This window comes from Oryx dammah, unplaced genomic scaffold (genome assembly GCF_014754425.2).
Source record: "Oryx dammah isolate SB20612 unplaced genomic scaffold, SCBI_Odam_1.1 HiC_scaffold_28, whole genome shotgun sequence".
In the NCBI taxonomy this organism is placed as follows: domain Eukaryota; kingdom Metazoa; phylum Chordata; class Mammalia; order Artiodactyla; family Bovidae; genus Oryx; species Oryx dammah.
The window spans coordinates 2,994,109-3,011,182 of record NW_024070212.1 but is presented as its reverse complement, the minus strand read 5'-3'; the positions used below and the strand labels follow the sequence as shown (position 1 = coordinate 3,011,182).

The 17,074-nt window shown below is 41.1% G+C and overlaps 1 long non-coding RNA gene across 4 annotated transcripts in view; it reads left to right on the top strand.

The window, feature by feature from the left end:
• Window positions 1-14: 14 nt before the first annotated feature.
• The window catches only part of LOC120855503, a 26,093-nt gene continuing 9,033 nt past the window's right edge, over window positions 15-17,074 (top strand). For 2 of the 4 annotated variants that reach the window (XR_005719255.1, XR_005719252.1), the window contains exons 1-2: window positions 15-154; window positions 1,414-1,503. This is a non-coding gene — a long non-coding RNA (uncharacterized LOC120855503). Of the gene's footprint in view, window positions 155-1,413; window positions 1,504-2,074; window positions 2,254-4,721; window positions 4,757-17,074 lie in introns of those variants that run through there. The other 2 variants (XR_005719254.1, XR_005719253.1) reach the window with 2 other exon arrangements.

Below are 17,074 nucleotides of genomic sequence, written 5' to 3'. Positions count from 1 at the left end.
TGCCGCGAGAATCCTGAGGAAACCGCGCGGCAAGTTTCTGGGGCGGATGGGCTGGCTTTCAGGCCCAACCTCGCGAGAGTTGGAGCTGGAGCGCCGAGACCTAGTTGTAGCGGCAGGACTTCCTCTGGTAACATCTGCTAGCTGCGGTACTGAGGTGCTCTTCCCTCTCGCCCCGAGTGTGCGTTTTTTGACTCGTCTGCTCGTCCGTGTTTCTGTCTCAGTCCCACATTTAAGGCCGAGTAGATAGTTTAGTTTCGGTTTGCCTAAAGAGGGGAAATTGGCTTCCAAACACACGTACCTAAACTCTGTTTAGGTTCCAGGTCACGGATTTGGGGCTGGAGGCGCGAACATCCATGAGCCCCGGGCCGCTGGCTTCCAGGCACTCCCAGCCTAGCAAAGGAGAGAAACTTGTGCATACGATGTGATTAGAACTTTTACAGAAGTGTGATCAGAATGCTGCGATGACCTGGTTCAGCAGGTGGTCAGAGGGAGCTAATGAAAGGAATTGAAGCAGTGGCTTAGAGGAGGCAGTGTTTTGAAGAAAGGCAAAGACACAGTTCTTGAAAATACCTGGTGTGTAATAGAGCAGTGAGCGGCATGTCTTAGGAGGTGGTCATACATACACTCATGAAACTCCCAATAGTTTGGTCACCTGATGTGAAGAGCTGACTCATTTGAAAAGACCCTGATGCTGGGAAACACTGAGGGCAGGAGGAGAAGGGGACGACGGAGGATGAGCTGGTTGGTTGTCATCACCGACTCAATGGACATGGGTTTGGGCGGACTCCGGGAGTTGGTGATGGACAGGGAGGCCTGGCGTGCTGCAGTTCATGGGGTCGCAAAGAGTCGGACACGACTGAGCGACTGAACTGAACTGATAAGTACACTCAAATAAGCACCATTACACAGGGTGGGCTTAGGAAAATGGTGGGAGGTACTACGATGAGTAAGGGAGCACGAACTTGGTATGAAAGGAACCACTGATGCATGTAACCAATTTACCTTGGAGAATGAGCACCCAGTTTCCAGTATCTTCCCATTTCTCAAGAAAATCCCCAAATCCTGAGTTATGTGAAATTTTAAATGTTCTAATCTATAAATGCTGGTAAGTCGTTAAAGGGCTTCAGAAAGTAAAGAATCCACCTGCAATACAGGAAAAATGGTTGAAGAAAGAAGTTGTCTCAGCAGCTTAGTTTCAGCCTTTTCAGCTTTTCCAGACTGATTATGTCTGTGTGAGTGTATATGAAAATCAGGAAGCTGGCTGAACTATCTCCCCTTAACTTGTATTTTCTATTCTTTGTTCTTTTCTCCTAAACACCAATGCATTTTATTTATAATTTCCCTGTAACAGTGGAAAGGCCAACGGGAAATTTGGCCTTTTTCTTATATATGCATTTCTTGTCTCCTCTTTAGACTTAGTGCCAGACGTCCTGTTTCCTTTTAATGACATTGAGCTTCTGCGTGTGTGAGGATCACTGGTAGACACTACAGTGACTGGAAACGGTAATTATCAAGATACTATTCCTGACTTCCTTGGAAGTTACATGTTATAATAAGATGTAAGAGGTGTTGATTGAAAAAAACAACAAAAACCACCTTACAGCCTCAAAGTTGGGAGTTAAAGTTTTGTTCAGAAGTCTTTCTGAGGCCTTAAGCCCTGAAGGCAGCCAAGGAGCTCTGAGGTACTGCTCCAAAGGGGTATGGGAGGAGCCAGGAGGAGTTTTTACAACAAAAACCAGGTTGGAAGTCGAGTGATCACTGCTAATTAAAGAAAAACCAGACATCTCAAGTTAATGAATTTAGCCATATATGGGAAGATGCAAGAGTCTGGGCTTATTGAAGTTACTCTTTCGATATGCACCTTAACTATCTAGGTCCAGTGTCCTGGTTTTTTTTTTTTTGGACTCCTTCCTGAATCCCTTCAGGGTGCACCACTGCAGTGGCTGACAGCTAGGTGGTGGGCAGCCTGTTTGTCTCTTTCCTGAGCTCCCTCAGGGCTGAATAGTGGCTGATGGTTTGATGGCTGCAGCATCATGTGTTTGCTGATATGGCAAGTGACATTTTACATCCACAGAGATGTTCGTAAAATGTTACGAGCACAGATGAGGGCAAGATTGGCTCTTTCTGGAGTAGCTGGAAAAGCTTCATCCCATTTGAACTATTCAACGTGGAGCTTTGTATCACCCATGGTAAATGTCTCAACATTTACAACAGAGCATGACCTTTGAAGTTAAACTTGGTTTTCTCTCTTGATTTCCTTTCTGTCTTTTTTTTTTTTTTTAATGCCATCATGCCACAAGACTTGCTGATCGAACCTGGGGCCAGGCAGTTAAAGCACTGAGTCCTAATCACTGAAACGCCAGGGAATTCCCCATACCTGCTTTGTAGTACTTGCTTTTCCACTTGACAGCAGTCCTTGAACATATTAACATCTTTGAGCCTCAATTTCCTTACCTATAAAATAATAATAGCATCAACTACATGAAACCATTATGAAGATTAAATTAGAGTATATTATAAAACATCTAAAACTGTGGCACATGCATTTGATCAAATCCAACATGGTATTTTATGCACTACTAAGAAAGAAAATAACTAAGAAAACCATGATTGTAAGATGCATCTCATCCAGAGGTGTTAAAATGTAATAAAAAGCATTTAAATTATTCCTCAGTTAATATTTACTACAAAACTGTCCACTGTTAGGATAACATTTCCTACTTTGTGTGTGTTAGTTGCTGAGTCATGTCCAGCTCTTTACTACCAAATGGATGCATAGGAGCCTGACAGACTCCTTTGTCCATGGAATTCTCCAGGCAAGAATACGGAAGTGGGTTGCCATTCCCTTCTCCAGGGTATCTTCCTGACCAGGGGATCGAATTCTTGTCTTTTATGTCTATTGCATTGGCAGGTAGATTCTTTACCACCAGTGCCACCTGGGAAGCCCTCTCTAGGGCAGTGATGTGACCCTCTTGCTGAAGAAAAGTGCTAGAGGCAATTCAGTGACATCTCTATTGCATGCTACCAGATTCCTTTATCGTGTCTTTAAGCACTTGGTTGTACGAATTTTTAGGTTTCAAAGTTTTATCCCTGAAGACCACTCCAAAAAGTCACTGTCCTGCTCTTAATTTCTATGATTATTACAAGGCTTATGTCCTGGGACTTCCTCTCACTCTTCTCTAGGATAGGAGTCATTATTTCCTGAACCAACATCTTCTGCCTTAGTTTATACTTTTTTTTTTTTTAATGTTGTGGTACAACCTCAAGTAACTTTCTGTGAAAGGTAAGTGGGAGCTAAACTTCAATGTTCTTACATTATTAGTAGTAATAATTATATTTACTACTAGGCTCAGCATTGTGAAAGATTATGAGAGAAATTAAATCATTTCTCTTAACTGAGGTATGAAAGAATATGGTCTTTAGGTTTAAATTGTAACCCTACTTCATGCAACCTGTATTCTAGGAAGTGAATTTAATTTCTCTGAGCCTCTTTTTTTTTTTTTTTAAATATGTGAAATGGAGGCAAAAATATCTACTTTGCAGAATTACTATAAGGTTTATATCAGGTTAGGGGCAAAGTTCTGGAGTCAGGCTACCTGTCTTAAAGTCTTAGCTTCACCACTCAAGTAGATGTGTGCTTTTAGGCAAATTATTTCACTGCACTGGCCCTTGGTTTCCTTAAATGACATAATAATAATAGCACCTAAGTCCAAAGGGGTTTTTTTTTTTTTAATTATGTGAGTAAAGTATTTAAAATGGTACTTGGCTCATAGAAAGTTCATGGTAAGTGTTAAGTATTACTGTTATTGGTCTTATTAAACCACCTAGCACATAATCCATAATCCTTAGACTAGCTTTTTCTCATTCTATTCATTTTCCTGGTGACCTTGCTTTCTTCAATAGCTTCAGTTACCATCTATCCGCTGGTAGCTGAAATTTTTTTTCTCATTCTCAGACCTAGTATCTAACTGCCAACTAGGCATTTTCATGTGGATATTCCAAACTGAATCTAGCAGTTCTTTCACCCAAACTCCAGTTTTCTCTTCTTCCCTTATACTTATATATATACTTACACTTCCCTTATATATATATATAAGTATCAGTTCAGTTCAGTTCAGTCACTTAGTCATGTCCGACTCTTTGTGACCCCATGAATCACAGCACTCCAGGCCTCCCTGTCCATCACCAACTCCTGGAGTTCACTCAGACTCACGTCTATTGAGTCAGTGATGCCATCCAGCCATCTCATCCTCTGTCGTCCCCTTCTCCTCCTGCCCCCAATCCCTCCCAGCATCAGAGTCTTTTCCAATGAGTCAACTCTTTGCATGAGGTGGCCAAAGTACTGGAGTTTCAGCTTTAGCATCATTCCCTCCAAAGCAATCCCAGGGCTGATCTCCTTCAGAATGGACTGGGTGGATCTCCTTGCAGTCCAAGCGACTCTCAAGAGTCTTCTCCAACAACAGTTCAAAAGCATCAATTCTTCAGCGCCCACCTTTCTTCACAGTCCAACTCTCACATCCATACATGACCACTGGAAAAACCATAGTCAAGGCTAGACTATAGACGGGCCTTTGTTGGCAAAGTAATGTCTCTGCTTTTGAGTATACTATCTAGGTTGGTCATAACTTTTCTTCCAAGGAGTAAGCGTCTTTTAATTTCATGGCTGCAGTCACCATCTGCAGTGATTTTGGAGCCCCCCAAAATCACTCTGTTCTATGCAGAGTACATCATGAGAAATGCTGGGCTGGAAGAAGCACAAGCTGGAATCAAGATTGCCAGGAGAAATATCAATAACCTCAGATATGCAGATGACACCACCCTTATGGCAGAAAGTGAAGAGGAACTCAAAAGCCTCTTGATGAAAGTGAAAGAGGAGAGTGAAAAAGTTGGCTTAAAGCTCAACATTCAGAAAACGAAGATCATGGCATCTGGTCCCATCACTTCATGGCAAATAGATGGGGAAACAGTGGAAACAGTGTCAGACTTTATTTTTTTGGGCTCCAAAATCATTGGAGATGGTGACTGCAGCCATGAAATTAAAAGACGCTTATTCCTTGGAAGAAAAGTTATGACCAACCTAGATAGCATATTCAAAAGCAGAGACATTACTTTGCCAACAAAGGCCCGTCTAGTCAAGGCTATGGTTTTTCCAGTGGTCATGTATGGATGTGAGAGTTGGACTGTGAAGAAAGGTGAGCACCTAAGAATTAATGCTTTTGAACTGTGGTGTTGGAGAAGACTCTTGAGAGTCGCTTGGACTGCAAGGAGATCCACCCAGTCCATTCTGAAGGAGATCAGCCCTGGGATTGCTTTGGAGGGAATGATGCTGACACTGAAACTCCAGTACTTTGGCCACCTCATGAGAAGAGTTGACTCAATGGAAAAGACTCTGATTCTGGGAGGGATTGGGGGCAGGAGGAGAAGGGGACGACAGAGGATGAGATGGCTGGATGGCATCACTGACTCGATGGACGTGAGTCTGAGTGAACTCCAGGAGTTGGTTGTGGACAGGGAGGCCTGGCATGCTGCGATTCATGGGGTCGCGAAGAGTTGGACACGACGAGCGACTGAACTGAACTGAACACAGTCTGGGGGTGAAGCAAGTGATGTGGTAAGTGGAATTTCATACATGCACATATAACTACCAGGGCTTCCCAGGTGGTGCTAGTGGTGAAGAACCTGCCTGCCAGTGTAAGAGACATAAGGGAAGTGGGTTTGATCCCTGAATTAGGATGATACCCTGGAGGAGAGGATAGCAATCCACTCCAGTATTCTTGCCTAGAAAGTCTAATGGACAGAGGAGCCTGGTGGGCTACAGCCTGTAGGGTTGCAAAGAGTTGAACGTGACTGAAGTGACTTAGCATGCACACACACATATCTAATATACATTCTATATATGCCCAGCCAGTCTCTTTTGGTTGGTGCATTTAATCCATTTACATTTAAGGTAGTTATCTATATGTATGATCCTATTACCATTTTCTTAATTGTTTGGGGTTTATTTTCTTTAGGTCTTTCCCTTTTGTGTTTCCTGCCTAGAGAAGTTCCTTTATCATTTGTTGTAAAGCTGGTTTGGTGGTGCTAAATTCTCTTAACTTTTGCTTGTCTGAAAAGCTTTTGATTTCTCCATCAAATCTGAAGGAGAGTCTTATTGGGTATAGTAGTCTTGGTTGTAGAGTCTTCCCTTTAATTGGTTTAAATGTATCATGCCATTCCCTTGTGGCTTATAGAGTTTCTGTTGAGAAATCAGCTGATAGCCTGGTGGGAGTTCCCTGGTATTTATTTGTCACTTTTCCCTTGTTGCTTTTAATATTTTATCTTTGTCTTTTTGTCAATTTGATTACTATGTGTCTTGGTGTGTTCCTCTTTGGGTATTTTCTGCCTGTGACTGTTGACTGTTGACTTCTGCAAATTTTTTGACTATTTCCTTTCCCATGTTAGGGAAATTTTCATCTATTATCTCTTCAAATATTTTCTCAAGTCCTTTGTCTCTCTCTTCACCTTCTGGGACCCCTATAATGTGAATGTTGGTGCACTTAATATTGTCTCAGAGGTCTCTCAGGGTGTCTTCATTTCTTATTCTTCTTTTCCTTATACTCTGTTCTGCAGCAGTGATTTCCACCATCCTGTCCTCAAGGTCATTTATCCATTCTTCTGCCTCAGTAATTCTGTTTATTCCTTCTAGTGTATTATTCATCTCTATTTTCCTGAGATCCTGAATTTAGTTGTTTTTTAGTTGTTTAAGTTGTTTTTTTCATTGTTTTGTGGGGTATTATCTTGTCCCTTCATCTGGGGCATAACTTTCTGCTTTTCCATCCTCATTAACTTTCTGTAATGTGATTTTCGTGGGACTGTGGTTTTTCTTGCTTCTGTCTGCCCTCTGATGGAGGAGGCTAAGAGGCTTGTGTAAGCTTCTTGATGGGAGGGACTGGTGGTGGGAAAAACTGGATCTTGCTCTGGTGGGCAGGGGCTTGCTCAGTTAAGCTTTAATCCAATTATCTGCTTGATGAGTGGGGTCATACTCCCTCCTGGTAGTTGTTTGGCCTGAGGCAAGCCAGCCCAGGGATCTAAGGTAGGATTAATGGCAACCTCCAAGAGGAACCTCCAACTGGGACATTCCCAGACAGGTGCTGCCACTCCCTGCATCCCTGTGGTGGCTCATGCTGATCCACACCTCCACAGGAGATGGCTCAACACTAGCAGATTATTTTAGTTCAGTCTCCTGGGGGGCAACTGCTCCTTTCTTCTGGGTCTTGGTATGTGCAAGATTTTGTTTGTGCCCTCCAAGAATGGAGTCTGTTTTTCCCAGTCCTGTGGAAGTCCTATAGTCAGATTCCCCTGGCCTTCAAGGTGGGGATTCTGTGGGGATTCCCAGTCCCTTTATTGGATCCCCTGGCTGGGAAGCCTGCTGTGGGGTTCAGAACCTTCACAACTGTGGGAGAACTTCTTTGGTATTATTGTTCTCCAGTTTGTGGGTCACCCACCTTGCAGGTATGAGATTTGATTTTATCGCAGTTCTTTCCCTCCTACCATCTCACTGTGGCTTCTTCTTTGTCTTTTTACCTTTTTTTTGGGCGGGGAGGGGGTGGCTCCACTGATAGCTCAGTTGGTAAAGAATCCCCTACAATGCAGGAGACCCTGGTTCAATTCCTGGGTTGGAAGGAGCCCCTGGAGAAGGGAACAGCTACCCACTCCAGTATTCTCGTATGGAGAATTCCGTGGACTGTATTGTCCATGGGGTCACAAAGAGTCAGACATGACTGAGCGACTTTGACATCACATCTTTTTTTGGTTTGTTCCACAGTCCTTCTGTTGAATGTTCAACAGCTAATTGTGATTTTGGTGCTCTCAGAGGAGGAGATAAGTGCTTGTCCTTCTACTCTGCCATCTTAGAGAATGATTATTTAGATAGTGGTACCTTGAATAGGGGGGCTTCCCCGGTGGCTCAGATGGTAAAGTGTCTGCCTTCAATGTGGCAGACCCGAGTTCGATCCCTGGCTCGGGAAGATACCCTGGAGAAGGAAATGGCAACCCATTCCAGTACTCTTGCTTGGAAAATTCCATGGACAGATGAGCCTGGTAGGCTACAGTCCATGGGGTTGCAAAAAGAGTCAGACACGACAGAGCGACTGGATGATGCAAGGGAAGGTCAAAGAGGTGAGTGTAAATGTAAATTCATGTTCTAGTTTTTACGTTGGTAATTTCATGGGTATTTTTTTTTATCAATTAATTTTTGGCTACAATGGATCTTCATTGCTGTGCATGGACATTCTCATTGCTTTTAGGGGCTACTCACTAGCTGCAGTGAGTGGGCTTCTCAGTGTGGTGGCTTCTCTTGTTGTGGAGCACAGGTTCTATGGCACACAGACTTCACTAGTTGTGGTACAGAGGCTTAGTTGCCTCTCAGCAAGTGGAAATTTCCCAGACCAGGGATTAAACCCATGCCCCTGCATTGGTAGGTGGATTCCTAATCATTGGACCACCAAGAAAGTCCTGTCGTATTATTTTAAATGAAAGAATTGTTGACTAAAAAAAAGATATACAACTTGAGGGTTATGAGTTAAATTTTATTTGGGGCAAAAAGATGACTGCAGCCTGGGACACAGCATCTCAGATATGTTAGGTGGGTAGAATAGGGAAAAGGAGTCCAAAATGGTGGTGGCTAAAAGACAAGAAAGGGAAAAGCCTGTGAAAATAGAACAAAAGAAGGTCCAAGGACCAGAGTGAAGACTTCAGGTAGAACAAACAGCACTCCTGGCTAAGCCCAATTTGCATAGGGCAGGCCCAGGTGGAGGAGAAAAACATATAAAAAGAGGAGCCAAAGCGCTTTCTCTCGCTCTTTCTCTCCCACGTGCGTGCAGGAGCTCTTTCTCTCCCTCTCCCCCTCCCCCACGCGCTCCTCCACTCTCTTCCCTTCAAGTCTTTGGGTTGGCATGCCCTCACACTTCGAGGATGGCTTCTTCTGCTATCTTCTAAAGAAAATAGAGCTGTAACACTGATTTGCCTAAGAGCTATAACATGTTTTGTCCAAGACCCCAGACCTGTGACACGCCGAGAGCTTTAATGTCCGTTGCTCCAAATCTTTGTTGTGACGAGACAAAGAACTAAGGAACATACACCCGCGTGACAGATAGCTCTGAGAGACTGTTCCAAAGTGGCAGTGGGGGAAAGTCAATATATAAGGTTTTGGTGAAGGGGGAGTTCAATACCATGAAGCCCTCAATTTACAAAAGGTTTTTTGTTAATAATGAGGGTCTGATGTCACCATGAAGGGATTTAGTGCTTCTCTAGATATGAGGAGATGCAAGGATTGAGATCATAAAATCTATTCCTAAAAACATCCAACTATCTAACGGCCTGTCCCACCAGATTCCCTGGAGCACAGAGCGCCTCACTCCACCCTGAACTCCCTCAGGAGTTGTTAAAGGTCAACAGCTACAGCAGCATGGGGTTCAATCTCAGTAGAGGCAGATGGCAAATGCCTTGTTGTTCAGGCATTGGTGATGCTCTTGGTGAGTGCCAATTTGTAGTTGACAGAATGAATGAAGGCTCAAGCCTTGAATGAACAATTGGTAAGAATATGTCAGGAGCCAAGAATAATAGTAAATTGAATTCTCTGCATCTGAGCTTAAAAATATTTTTTCTTTTTATGTTTAACTCTATATCTGCTGATATTGTTGAAGAAAAGGAGGAGGGAGTAATCTTTTAAATTACTTGCTATCAAGTAAAAATGACACTCTAGAAAAATTTCACATTTCTTATGTGGCTTCAAGTACCCTCTGATTGACTGCCACCCTTTTGCCTGAGCATTTAAATATCTCAAGTGTAAAAGAGCCGTGATAGTGGAAAGACACCAAAATATCTTGAGTTTGGATGGGAATTTTGCAAAATAATCTGTTTCTTTTTAAGAAAATTAGTCTGCCAACTTTACAAAGGATAGATTTATTTGGAGGAGAGTTGCAGTCAGTAAAACCAACTATGAGGCTATCATGATACAATTTTTCAAGTGAAGATGCCCTGAACTAAATTGCATAGTAATCAGCAGAAACTGACAAGAAAGAGAAGAAAAATCCAAGAGTTTTGAAGGATGAAATATTAATTCTTAGAATTAAATAATGAGGTGAACAAGAATTCTAAGGTTGTGAAGAACCTAAGCCACCCCATTTTGTTAAAAAAGACTCCATTTTAGAGTTCTGAGGAAAGAGTCTTTGGAAATCCCCTGACCTCACCCCACCACCTGCGAGCCAATCAGATCCCAGATCAGGATCTCCTGACTTTACGTTCAGGACTTATGACCTGCCTGGTAAATTCGAATTAAGCCCGGGAAATGGGAATCAATCAGAACCTGTTGCCAGCCTGGGAAATGAAAACCAATCAGAACCCAACACCTAACCCTTCCACAGAAGGTTAACCAATTAGACGTCTCCCAACCTGGAAACTCCCGTTTTTCAAATTTTTCGTGCGAGAATGCCCTATATAAGCAATGTAACCCAGAGTTCGGGGCTTCTCTCCTTAGCCGCTGCATCAGTAATGGTGGGAGCCCCAGCTTGAGCTTGGTAATGCTTTTGCATCAGATATCGGCTCCCTGGTGGTCATTGGGAGATTTCGTGACTTGGGCATAACAGTTGTAAGAATTCTGAGGTTTATACCAGAGGCATTTCTAGGTATACTGAGACCTAGGGAAGTGAAAGTCACTTAGTAGTCTCTGACTCTTTGCGACCCCATGGGTTATACAGTCCATAGAACTCTCGAGGCCAGAATACTAGAGTAGGTAGCCTTTCCGTTCTCCAAGGTATCTTCCCAAGTCAGGGATCAAACCCAGGTCTCCCACATTGTGGGCGGAATCTTTACCAGTTGAGCCACAAGGGAAGCTCTCTCTGAGAGAGAGAGCGCTAAAGCTTATACAATTCTTGGGGTCTTTTAACAAAGAAAAATATAGAATTACAGTAGTATTCACTTCTTCAAAAGTGAATACTTACTTCCTTATTTAAAAGGAACCAGTGCAAGTGAGGATCTCAAGAGCTTAAGTTTCTTTCATTAATTTCATGGTAAATGTCTCTGAATGTTTTTATTTTTATTTATTTATTTATTTTGGCTGCACTGAGTCCTTATCGCTGCATGCAGGCTTTCTCTAGTTGAGGTGAGGGGGCACGACTCAGTTTCACTGGGGTGTGTGGGTTTCTTATCACAGTGGCTTCTCTTGATACAGAGCATGGGCTCCAGGCACATTGCCTCAGTCCTTGTGGTGCACTGGCTTACTTGCCCCATGGCATGTGGGATCTTCCCAGACCATGGCTCAAACCTGGGTCCCCTGCATTGGCAACTGGGTTCTTAACCACTGAACCACAAGGGAAGTCCAGTCTCAGAATTTTAACCTTTATTTTGACAAGCGTGACATAGAGTGTCTGGGTAGCCTTTTAAGAGAGGAAAATACAAAAAAATCAGTTTTGACAATAAACTTCTATAATCCTAAAAATTAGAAGGGACCTTTGAAAATGCTTGAATACCTAAACTAATCCACATTCCTTTTCTGATATGTGAGTCTGGGCCATCTTAATAGAAGACTCAAATATGAGGTGACTTTCCTCTTTACGAATACACATTGTCACACTTACTCAGTATTCCTATAATAGACTGTTGGCCAATAATTCACTCGCACTCGCTACTTAGACTCATACCCACCTTAGTAATTCACTTTGCTGCCAAAAAATCATGGGTTTTATTCATGGAGAAACATAAATACCATAAACAATCCTATTAATGTTCATAGCTTCTTTTCTCTGAGTCCAGGTCATTTTCAGGATCTCACTGACCTATGCAGTTAGTATAGAGCATATTACTAGAGACACAAAAATATTTGTCAAAGAGATGAAATACATATTCTACACACAAAAGCATTCCACCAAAGCACAGGGAAATTTTAACTTTCTATTCTTGTGATATAGGTCATTCATCCTTTCCCAGACAGAGGGAAATTGTTCTATACGGGACAAAGTAAAACTTTTTCATTCATTTCAATATGATTCTCATACATTTTTCTGTCTCAGGGTTCTCTCTTGAATCTCATGCAAATAATTCATTCCATAATGTTTTCAACATAGAGGCCAGTTGGCTATTTCACATAAAACTTCCTAAATGAATGTACCATAGTGATTTTACTTTTATTTAGGTCCGATCTTCAACTTTGAAAGTTCAGAAACTTCATTATATGGATTTGTATGAAGTTGATCAGATTTCCATGAAACTAGGTTGAAAGAAAGTGACTTTATCCCTGGCATTTAGATTAATGTCATATTGTAGGGACTTCCCTGGTGGTCCAGTAGTGAAGACTCTATGCTCCCAACACAGGGGGCCCAGATTCAATCGCTGGTCAGGGAACTATATCCCACATGTTGCAACTAAGATTTCAAATGCTACAACTAAAAGATGCTGCAAAAGATCGAAGATCCAGTGTGCTGCAGCTGAGACCTGTCACAGCCATTCAGTTCAGTTCAGTCACTCAGTCGTGTCCGACTCTTTGCGACCCCATAAATCGCAGCACGCCAGGCCTCCCTGTCTATCACCAACTCCCGGAGTTCACTCAGACTCAAGTCCATCAAGTCAGTGATGCCATCCAGCCATCTCATCCTCTGTTGTCCCCTTCTCCTCCTGCCCCCAATTAGTAAATAAATAAATATATATTTTCAAAAATACTACATTGAATGTTCTCAGTAACTGTTTTCATTAATGACAAAGTAAGAGGCAATAAAATGAAGTTTGTTAGAATTATTTCCAGATAATTTAGTACAGGTATACCATAAGACTTATAAAAAGCTAGAGAAATAAGTAGGACTTTGAATTGCAGGTGAAACATAGTCCAAATTTTTATTCAGAAGACAGCAGAACCTTTGAAGATTTTAGAGAAAAAAAAAAGTGATATGATCAAACTGGTGCCTTAGGAAAAAGAATTTGGCAACACAATTCAGAATGGAAGGCAGATTACTTTGAAGCCATACTAACATCTAGACAAACAAAAAAAGAGACAGAACTAGGGTGTCAGTGAAAAGAATGATGACTACTAGAAACCAGGAAGGTTATTCATGGGACTAACTTAGCATGGCTTAGGGAATAGAGAAACGAGAAATGGCAAAAATTATTTTGGTGTTTCTAGTGTGGTGGATGAGAAAATATATCCATAAAAATCTTGTTTTATAAACTCAGCTTGGTCTTGTATGCTCTTTGGAATCTTCTTTAATCTCATTTGCTACACCCTTATTCCATTCCCTTTGTAGAATCTTTCTCACATCTTTCACCACATTGTAGCTCATCTCATTTTTATTCAATAAGTTCACCTATTACTTCTCATAAACTTAAAGGAGTTTGTGGTGGATTTCATCTCTTCTCTGTGTTTCATTTGGGATGTTTTCTAGTGCATTAAATTCACTAATCCGTCTTCTATAATACCTGATATCCTATCACTTTTAATATTGTGTGTTTCATTTCTATGAGTTTGATTTGTGATCTTTTTTCTATATCTTCTATGTCTCTGTTTAGCATATTCAGTCTTTCCTAGCTTCTTGCAATTCAGATATAACACTGTTTTATACGTTTTTAACTACCTCCCTAGATCCAAGAATCTCAACTAATGCCAAATAGGATAAGTTAAAGAAAAAGGCACATCAAGGCACATTACAGTTGCATTGCTGAAAAGCACTGATAAAAGAGAAAATTGAAAAGCAATAAGAGGAACAAAAATACACATATTATACACAAAGAAACAAAAATAAAATGACAGCAACTTTCTCATTAGAACCTAAGGAAATCAGATGATAGACTAGTTTTAATATACTGAAAATAACTGATTCTTCCTGTAACAAAAATATTCTTCAAAATTAAGGTAAGATAAAGATATTTTCAGACAAATCTGAGATAAATGGGCATTAACATATTGTACTACAGTAAAAGAAGTATTACTCCAGGCTGAAGGAAAATGATACAAGATTAAAAGCTGGATTTATACAAAGGAATGAAGGTGCCAGAAATAATAAACCCAGTAAATATACTGATTTTCATAAATAAAACAGTGACAGATTTTCTCTTCTTGGGCTCCAGAATCACTGCAGATGGTGACTGCAGCCATGAAATTAGAAGGTACTTGCTCCACTACAAAATAGCTAGTGGATGTGATGGAATTCTAGTTGAATTATTTAAAATCCTAAAAGATGGTGCTGTGAAAGTGCTGCACTGAATGTGCCCAGCAAATTTGGAAAACTCAGCAGTGGCCACAGGACTGGAAAAGGTCAGTTTTCATTCCAGTTCCAAAAAAAAGCAATGTCAAAGAATGCTCAAACTACTGCACAATTGCACTCATCTCACATGTTAGCAAAGTAATGCTCCAAATTCTCCAAGCCAGGCTTCAACAGTACGTGAACTGTGAACTTTCAGATGTTCAAGCTAGATTTAGAAGAGGCAGAGGATCAAATTGCCAACATCTGCTGGATCATCAAAAAAGCAATAGAGTTCCAGAAAAACATCTACTTTTGCTTTATTGACTATGCCAAAGCCTTTGACTGTGTGGATCACAACAAACTGGAAAATTCTTCAAGAGATGGGAATAGCAGACCACCTGAACTGCCACCCGAGAAATCTGTATGCAGGTCAGGAAGCAACAGTTAGAACTGGACAAGGAACAACAGACTGGTTCCAAATAGGAAAAGGAGTATGTCAAGGCTGTATATTGTCACCATGCTTATTTAACTTATAGGCAGAGTACATCATGAGAAATGCCAGGAATCAAGACTGCTGGGAGAAATATCAATAACCTCAGGTATGCAGATGACACCACCCTTATGGCATCATAAGTGAAGAGGAGCTAAAAAGCCTCTTGATGAAAGTGAAAGAGGAGAGTGAAAAAGTTGGCTTAAAACTCAACATTGATAAAACTGAGATCATGGCATCTGGTCCCATAATTTCATGGCAAATAGATAGGGAAACAATAGAAATAGGGACAGACTTCATTTTGGGGGCTCCAAAATCACTGCAGATGGTGACTGCAGCCATGAAATTAAAAGACGCTTGCTCCTTGGAAGAAAAGTTATGACCAGCCCAGAAAGAATATTAAAAGGCAGAGACATTACTTTGCCAACAAAGGTCTGTCTAGTCAAAGCTATGGTTTTTCCAGTATATGGATGTGAGAGTTGGACTATAAGGAAAGCTGAGTGCTGAAGAATTGATGCTTTTGAGCTGTGGTGTTGGAGGAGACTCTTGAGAGTCCCTTGGAGTGCAAGGAGATCCAACCCTCCATCCTAAAGGAAATCAGTTCTGAATATTCAATGAAAGGACTGATACTGAAGCTGAAACTGCAGTACTTTGGCCACCTGATGTGAAGACCTGACTCGTTTGAAAAGACCCTGATGCTGGAAAATATTGAGGGCAGGAGGAGAAAGGGACGACAGAGCATGAGATGGTTGGATGGCATCACCGACTCAGTGGCCATGAGTTTGAATAAACTCTGGGAGTTGATGGACAGAGAAGCCTGGCATGCTGCAGTCCATGGGGTCATAAACAGTTGGACACAAATGAGCAACTGAACTGAACTGCTTTTTGGAAGGAAAGGTGTGACACACCTAGACAGTGTATTAAAAAGCAGAGATATCACTTTGCTGACAGACGTCTGTATAGTGAATGCTATGGTCTTTTCAGTAGTCATGTATAAATATGAGAGTTGGACGATAAAGAAGGCTGAGCACCAAAGAATTGATGCTTTCAAACTGTAGTGCTGGAGAAGACTCTTGAGAGTCCCTTGGAAGTTAAGGAGAGCAAACCATTCAATCCTAAAGAAAATCGACCCTGAATATTCATTGGAAGGACTGATGCTGAAACTCCAATACTTTGGCCACATTATGCAAAGAGCTGACTCATTGGAAAAGACCTTGATGCTGAGAAAGACTGAAGGCAAAAGAAGACAGTGACAGAGGATGAGATGGTTTGATAGCATCACTGACTCACTGGACATGAACTTGGGCAAACTCTGGGTGATAGTGTGGGATAGGAAGGCCTGGTGTGCTGTAGTCCGTGGGGTCACAAACAGTGGTACGTGACTTAGCAACTGAACAACAATAGTAGCCTGAAGTTAATAACTTGTATAAAAGTGAAATGTATGACAAGAACAGCAACAAAGGATGTATGGGAGAAATATAAGTATACTCCTGTATGATTTTAACATTTTATCATATAGTATAATAGTATTGGGGCTTCCCTCATAGTTCAATTGGTAAAGAATCTGCCTGCAATGGAGGAGACCCGGGTTCAATTCCTGGGTTGGGAAGATCCCCTGGAGAAGGAAATGGCAATCCACTCCAGTATTTTTGCCTGGACAATCCCATGGACAGAGGAGCCTGGTGGGCTACCGTCCATGGGGTCACAAGAGTCGGACATGACTTAGCTACTAAACCACCACCACCACCACCATAATAGTATTTGAAGATAGAGTATAAGTTAAAGATGCAGTTGTAAACTCCAGATCAACCACTAAAAAACTAATACAAAAATACAGCTAATATGCCAGAATGGGAATTAAATAGAATTTTAAAATTATTCTTAAAAAAGGAAAAGACAAAAAAATGGAGACAATGAACACATCAGAAAAATACAAAATAGTAAAGTGTTAGATTTAAACCTTACTGTATGGAAAATTACACTAAATATAAATGGTCTAAACATCAAAATGGAAAGGCAAAGATTTTCATACTGGCTTAAAAAAGAACCAATGAAATATTTTAACACAAATATATATATGGAAGAATAATATATTCTTAAATTCATATTAAAAAATATGGAAACATTACTCTTAAGAAAGATGAACTGTATTAATATGAGACAAAGTGAACTTTAGGACAAATATATTACCAGGGGTAAAGAAGACATTTCATAATAACAGAAAGATCATTTCAATATAAAGACATAACAGTCTTCGATGTTTATGCACTTGTCAGAGCTTCAAAATACATGAAATAAAAGCTGACGGTCTAGAAAAGAAAAATAGATAATCTACAATTATAGTTTGCTATAAGTAGATAGAAAATCCGGTCTAGAA